Genomic DNA, 8,167 nt, shown 5'->3' with positions numbered 1-8,167 from the left:
AGCCACCGGCATGCTCCACGGTGTCTAGTAAAACTGGTATCCTCACACCTGGCAGTGTGGTCACCTGTGATGAAGACAATGTCACCACTCAAGTAATCTGATAAAATGAGCTTTGTGTGAGGCTCTTCCAGAAGAAAATGTTGTCTTCACTGCCAAGAATGTCCATCAAAAATGTCTGTCATGGCAGTGTGCTAGTGACAGCAGAAGCGATCTACCTGCTGCTCAGGGGACTACCCGGGCCACCCCAGCACTGACTGTGGCTCTGTGTGGGGTCACCACATAGGTCACACTACTGGCAAAGTCGCTGAGCTGAATGAAAAGACTGATCACTGTTCTGATAAGGAGCTGAAAGAGGCCCCCAAATGCTTGAAATCTGTTGATGCCGCCATCGTCGGTATGGCTCCTGGCAAGCCCAGGCGTGCTGTGGGCTCCTGACTTCCTTCCTCTGTTCATGGTGTGAGTCAGACACTTGCTGTGGGGCTGATCAAAACAGTGGACAAGAAGGTTGCAGGAGCTGGTAGGGACAGAAAGCTCAGAAGGCTAAATGACTCTTGTCCCTAATACCTAATACTATCTCTGTGAGCTATAGCAGACTAATCTAGAACATTCATCTCAACTGGTCACTTAAGTTTAAAAGGAAAATATTGGTTAATGGTAATAATGCATCACAAAAACTTCAGAAGGGAAGGAGAATACTTTTTGCTCTGTGTGTTTGTGCATATATGTGGGTGTGAGTGAGTGAGAGAGAGAGAGAGAGACAGAGACAGAGACAGAGACAGAGACAGACAGAAAGAAAGAGACAGAGAATGTTTTCAATTATTAGTTTAAAAAAATTGAGCCAGGCCTGGTGGTGCAAGCTTGTAATCCCAGTACTTGGGAGGCTGAAGGAGGAGGATAACCACAAGTTCAAGGCCAGCCTGCACTACACAGTGAGATCCTGTCTCAAAAAACAAAAAAAGACAAAGAAAAAAGAAGCAAAACAAAATTGAGGGTTTGGGATTTAGCTCAGTAGCATAAGCACCTGCTTGGCAAGTGCAAGGTCATGAGTTTGATCCCCAGTAGCAAAAAAAAAGAGATCTTTCCATAGCTGGGCATGGTGGCACACACCTGTAATCCCAGCATTCCAGAGGTTGAGGCAGGTGGATCACTATGCATTTGAGACCAGCGTGAGCTGCAAAGTGAGCCTAAGGCCAACCTGAACTGCACAATGAGATCCTGTCTCAAAAAAAAGGAAAGAAAAGAAAAAATTGAGGGACTGGAGGTTTAGCTCAGTGGCATGAGCGCCTGCCTTGCAAGCAGACAGTCGTGAGTTTGATCCCCGGTACTGATAAAAAGGAAAAAGACCAAAAAAAAAAAAAAAAGAAAGAAAGAAAAAGAAAAATTGAAAGATAAAACAAAGAATAAATTGGATTTGCCTTTCTTTCTTTCCTTTATTTAAAATTTTATTTTATTTTAATCAGTATCAGGGATTGAACTTACAACCGCGCACTTGCAAGGCAGTCACTCATGCCACTGAGCTAAATCCCCAGCCCCTTTTCCTTTTTTTTTTTTTTTTTTTAGATAGGATTTTGCTATGCAATTCAGGCTAGTCTTGACTATATAGCCCAGACTGGCCTTGAACTCATGGCAATCCTACTGACCCAGCCTTTTGAGTACTGGGGTTACAGGCATGCACCATTACACCTGGCTTGGATATAGCTTTCATATGTGTTCATTTATACCATAATTTTAATGTCTGAAATCTTCTGAGTGTTTTAAATTCTGTAATTCACAGGAGACTTTCCAAACTTTTCCTGGCACATTAAAAATTCTGTTCAGAAGAGGATTCAAGTGTTCATTCAGAGAGAAAGAGGGATGGCAGAGGCTAATATTTCTTAGATCATCTGTTTCTTTGACTCAAGGCAGAGGTTTGATACCCTCTTTCTCTTGGAAGGGGCACTCAGTAGGTTTCACTCTATTTTCTTCTATTTTTACTTCCAATTCTTTCTACCTTCTAGGACACTTGCTTTTTCTTTTTTTCTTTCTTTTTGGTGTTTTTGAAATAGGGATTCACGATGTAATTCAAGCTGGCCTTGAACTCACTTTGTGGCCCAGGCTGGTCTTGAATGCATGGCAACCTTCCTGCCTCAGCCTCCCAAGTGGTAGAATTAGAGGCCTGTGCCACCATGCCTGGCTTGACACTTGCTTTGGTAATAATCACATCTCTAGTTCCCTTCTTACTTGCTGTTTCCCTCTTCCTTCCATGTCTCTGTAGAACCTATGTAGGCTCTGCAGGACCACATTTGAGGCTCTCCATAACTGTGTTAGCATGCTTCCTGCGGCAGGTAATGAAGAACCTGTCTGACTCGTGAAAGATAAATTTTTGCTCACTGACGTAAGGGTATGTGTGATGACTTCAGGCACTGCTGGATGTAGAGATTTAAATATTATCCTAAGTATCTGGCCTCTCTATTTCTGTCTCCAACCTTAATTCTCTCTTCTCTTAGCTTTCCTAGTCAAACAGCTGCTTTCTCCCCAAGAGTCCTAAGGAATGTGTCAGGGAGGACAGCTTGCTTTATGTGTCTCTCTTTGTGCCAAGCATCATCGAATTCTGATGAACTAGACCAGTTTTCACTGTGTTCCCACATCTGGACATATAAAAGTGGGGTTAGGCTAGATGCAGTAGCCCACATCCTTAATCCCAGCAAGGAAGGCTGAGGCAGGAGAATCACAAGCTCTAGATCACCTTCGGCAAATTAGTGACTTAGAGACCCTGTCCTGAAATAATTTTGGTGGTGGTGGGGGGTGGCTCTGGGAATTGAACTCAGGACCTTGTGCTTGCCAGGCAGGCATTTGTGCTGTTGAGCTATATTCCTGTCCCTGAAATAAAAAAAATTTTTAGAAGTAGCTGGGAGGCTGCTTAGTCAGAAGACATTAGGTTCAATCTCAAAAAAACAAAACCAAAAAAAAGTGGGTCAGGCCTACTAGAACTAAATACACCAGGAGGAGTGGATCAGTAAAAAAAAAAAACAAAAAAACAAAAAAAACAGGAACACACTATTTCCAAAAGGTGGAAAGGAAGTTGGGTGAGGGTATGTACCCTTTCCAGGATATTCGGCATGACATTCAGGCTGTCCTCACCAGCACATCCAGGACTTGATTATAGATCAGTGTCCTTTCTGCCCCACTGGTACATATTTCCTTCTGGTTATTTCCTTCTGCTGGGATTACAAGAGTGACCATTAGTCCCATCCATTTCCACCAAACAGTTTTGCCCCAGTTTATCAGCGTTCCCCGCCAGATCTTCTGTTCCCAATCCTGTGTACTCAGATTCTCTTGCCTGATCCAGGGATCCTACTTCTTCAAATCTCAGTCTGAAAATGAAGAGCAAGCTTTTACTTTAGCCATCTATTTCCAGTTCTACCCTTCCTCAAAGACCAGTTCACCCACCACTTCTTCCAGGAATCCTTCCTCCTATCCCTACCTGAAAGAGACTTCAGGCTGGCCTTATCCCACCTGGATTCTCTACTGTTACCTCTCTCATTGTCTTGAAGTTAGGCTTGTATTGTTATTCTCTGCTTTACAAGATCCTGACCTCTTTGAAGGCATCTCATCTATTGTCCAAAAGTCTGTCACTAACTTAAGTCACCTGCCATTGGGCAAAATCCTTGACCTCTTTGAGCCTTGGTTTAGTCTTTTATAAAGTAGGATTGAAGGACTAGGTATGATACCACATGATGGTAATTTCAGCATTTGGGAGGCTGAGCCAGGAAGATTACAGTGAGTTCAAGGCCAGCCTGAATGGCATAGTGAGATGCTGCCTCAAAAAACAAAACCGAAAAGCAGGAATGTTGGTGTTGGGGAGGTAGACAGAACTGTGGTACAGTGCCTGCCTAGCATGTTCAGGGGCCTGGGATCAACCCCAGCACTGCAGGAATAAATAAACAAAACATAAGTTAAAACTAAGAGTGATAATAGCCCCTATACATTTTTTTTCTTTTTTCTTTATATTGGTACCAGGGATCAAACTCACGACCGCCTGCTTGCCAGGCAGGTGCTTATGCCCCTGAGCGAAATCCCCAGCCCCAATAACCTCTATACATTTGTTTTGTTTTGTTTTTGTGATAACAGAAAAAACACACAGTTTATTTATTTATTTATTTATTTATTGTCTTTTTGAGATAGGGTCCCGCTATGCAGTTCAGGATGGCCTTGAGCTCATTTTGTAGCCGAGGCTGGTCTCCAACTCGCAACGATCCTCCTGCCTCAGCCTCCCGAGTGCTGGGATTACAAGAGTGAGCCACCACGCCCGGCCACAGTTTATTGTATGTACACCAGTGTGCCTGAAAGATGGTGTGCCTTACCAAGGACAAACACTGGTGCTGGCAGAGCTGGGATTCAAATGTCCTTTTCTAGATGTCTGCGCTCTAACCGGTATTCCCAAGGGACTGCTGCCTGGGAGACCCTTAGCTGTTGTACCCTTGCTGCAGAAGCAATGAGAGCTCCTCAATGCTTGGCTCTGTTGAATTGAATCAATTTCTACTTGGGTTGCACTTTTTCCGTGGACTGTGATTTGCCCCCTCCAGTTCATTCTGGCTGTCATCCGGATCACGTGACACGCTGGGGCCCCACTTACTGCCTGCTGACCTGGAATGTATCTTCCGAGCTTGCGGAAGTGGAGGAGCCCATGGGCTCCTGGATCTGGGATGCCCCAGAGCCTCCATTTACCCTGCCCCAGCCAGCCGCTGGAACTCTGAACCCGGGACAGTGCCCTCCGGCCTTCCACCCCGCCCCTGTGTTCCCCGGGAGTCCAAGGTCCTACTGGTCTCCTATTTTGAATATACTGCTGTCTGGTTTCCAAGGCATTTTTAATGACAAAACCACTTATTTGGCATGAGCCTCCTCATGGCTAGAAATTTGGAGAAAGGACCATTGGGATTTTGGATTCACTGAATTTATATATCTGTTCCAGGAAGCGTATTTTTCCCCAAAGTCTGTTTGTTTTCCATTTACCATCCAGTTAATGTGTACCAGGTGTTGTACTGAACACACTATGTGCATTATTTAATTCAGGATTTCTCAACCTTGGAACCATTTTGACTGGATAATATTTTGGTTTAAGGGACCTCTCCTTGCATTGTAGGATGTTTAGTGGCATCCCTGATTTATGCCTTCTAAATGTCAGTACCATTTCCTGTTGTAACAACCAAAAATGCCTCCAGACTTTGCCAAGTGTCCTGTGGGAGTGACAATCACTTATTTAACTGAATAATCAGCAATTCTATAAGGTAGGTATTATTGTCATTTCTGTTTTACTTATTTATTTTGTATTGCTGGAATCAAACCCAGGGCCTCACAAATGCTAGGCAAATGCTCTGTCACTGAGCTGTACATCCAACCAGCTCTACTCACTTTTTATAGAAGAAAAATGTGAGATTTGAAGAAGTAAAATCCAAGAAAATGGCAATGACCAAACCCCCATTTTTTACACAAGGCAGGCATCTTACAAACATCTACTCATCTGATCCCACCATCACAAATTTTTCACGTAGATGGCGACATTCTCATCTTATCAATGAGGAAATTAAAGAAAGTTACTAATGGTCATGTGGGTACTTGGCACTGTTTATTTATACTCTGCCTCATTCCAGATGGACTTGCGTTCAGATTTGAGGCCTGGCTGTCTGGTTCCAAAGTCCAAGCTCTTTCCCGGACACCAGACTGATGCTGAGTGTCTGAGAGGTGGCCCTGTGACAAGTCAGGCAGGGCAAGGCAGCCAGAGCAGAGCCGAGTCAGCAGGGCGGGGAGGATGAAAGGATTGAAACAGACCTCACCTGTGAAGTACTTACCGGGGAACCTGGCACGCGGGAGCTCCTGCATGTCTTAGGACTTTCCCCACTCCCTCCTCTAATAAATAAATATGATCTGTTTTGTAACCAACAACAAATCTTCTTTGAAGACTTCCCATTGCCTATAGGATAAAGTCCAATTTTTCTAAAGGCCTGGCACATTTGAGGCAAACCTTCTACCCCTGAGCTACACCCCCAAGCCAAAGTCCAGTTTTGCTGTGCTCTGTCAAGTCCTGCCAGATCCACCGGGGGCTGTCTCTGGCCTCAGCCCTCCTCTCATTCTTCCTGCTGTCTGTGCAAGGCTGTGTTCTCTTTCCTGGTCCAAATTTTCTCCTGTACTGTTTCCTCTGCCTTCTTTCTCCCCACGCATTTTGCTGATCATGTATCTTCCACGTTCACGGTAAACTGTACTATCTCATGGCTCCTTGTATGTTTTATTTCTCCAGGGGTTATCACCAGTATTTGTATAATGTTCATTCCTCTGAACTTTACAGCCTATGTTTCATTTCATTTGTTTTTTATTTTTTGAGACAGGTTCTTGCTATGTAGTTCAGATTGGCCTTGAACTTACTATGTAGCCTAGGTTGGCCTCAAACTCACATGGATCCTCCTGCCTCAGCCTCCCCACTACTGAGATTACAGATGTGTGCCACCATGCCCAGCACAGCCTATGTTTAATTGACAGCTGCAGGGCTAACTTGTAGTAGCATCTGGACAGAGGAAGAACTTGACAATGTCCATATGAACAAAGGAAAAAAAGATTCTCGACACGTGACTTTTCATACTCAAAAATGATACTGGGGGGTTGTTGGTGCATGTCTGTAATCCTAGCACTCAGGAGGCTAAGGCAGGAGAATCACTGTGAGTTCAAGGGTAGCCTTGGCTACATGGTGAGGTCAAGGCCACCCTGAACTACACAGCAAGATCCTGTCTCAAAAAAAAGGGTGGGGGGAGTGGGCCAGGGATTTAGCTCAGTGGTATAAACACCTACTTGGCAAGCATGAGGTTGCGAGTTCAATTCCTGGTACAAAAAAAAAAAAAAAAAAAAAGAGAGAGAGAGACAGATGCTGCCAAGTGCCTGTAATCTCAGCACTTTGGGAGGCAAAGAAGGGAGGATGGTAAGCTTGAGCCCAATATGGAAACTTAGTAAGAATCTGTCTCAAAATAAAAAATAAAAAAGACTGAGCATGTAGCTCAGTGTGAAGGCACTGGGTTCAATTTTCACGAATGAAAAAAAAAAAAAAAAAAAAAAAAGAGAGAGGCTCAACTCCCTTCTTGCTCCAGCAGGAACCAACTATGAAGTAAGATGTGATTTGGACACAGGAGGAAAAATTTCTGCTGCCACATGTTGTTTTGTTGAGATGAGAACACAGAGGCTGATGAGAGAAGATGGAGCACTAGTGATTTGCCTTCCGTCTCCAGCCACAGCATCCTGAGAATATTTCAGCCACTGCCATCGTTGTCCACAGGCTCAGCAAGACAAAGTCAAGGTGTTGGGCCCTGGCCCTGGGTATGACACATGTGCCAGAGAGCTGAAGATCCGAAGGTTCAGGCTTATGGGATCTCAAGCAAGTCATTGCCTGTCTCTGGTCTTTATTTTCACCATCTGTAGTAAATGTCTTAGATCAAGTACCCCGTTAAGCAGATTCTGAAATGGAAATCTGCATGTGGGAAGATTATTGGGGAAGTATGGATGGTTTGAAGTGAGACTGGTTTGAAGTGAGGAAGAGAAGGCCTTCAATACATCTGCAACGGAGGATTCAGGAATCTGAAGTGGGGTGCTAGAGCTGGGCTGATCTTTCTGGGTGGTTTCAAACAGAGGCAAAGAGCCAGGTCTCTGTAGCCTTCTGTCCCACCAACCAGCCATTAGAGGCAGACTTCCCGGAGGAGGTGTAATCATGACTCTCTTCAACCCAGGGCAGTCCTCAGAGAGGGACTCAGCTGAAATCTGAGGAACGAATGCCACAGCTTGGGTGGCACGGCAAAGCACCTGCTCCCGAGGAACCCAGAGGAGCAGTTTCCTAACCATTCTACAGAACCCACAGGCCACAAGAGCCTCCCTGAGTGGGAGACTGCTCTCCTAATTGTGTTGCACCTTCTCGGAAGAGCAAACTGCACTGCTGGGCTATAATCTCCCTGGCAGCACTTCGTATTTCTCCTTAGGCCATCCGCCACAACAGTAATGTAAATCATTAGTTGAGTAATGATCCACTATCTGTCCCCTGCACTTGACAGTAAAGCCCAAGAGAGCAGGAACCATGCCCGTCTCCTTATCTCTGTCTCCAGGGCACGTTACATATTAGGTACACAACATCTGTTGAGTGAAAGAACACCAGGGA

Source organism: Cavia porcellus, unplaced genomic scaffold (assembly GCF_034190915.1).
Source record: "Cavia porcellus strain 051 isolate PalLab524CR breed Dunkin Hartley unplaced genomic scaffold, mCavPor4.1 scaffold_25, whole genome shotgun sequence".
Lineage (NCBI taxonomy): Eukaryota > Metazoa > Chordata > Mammalia > Rodentia > Caviidae > Cavia > Cavia porcellus.
This window is presented reverse-complemented; position numbering follows the sequence as displayed.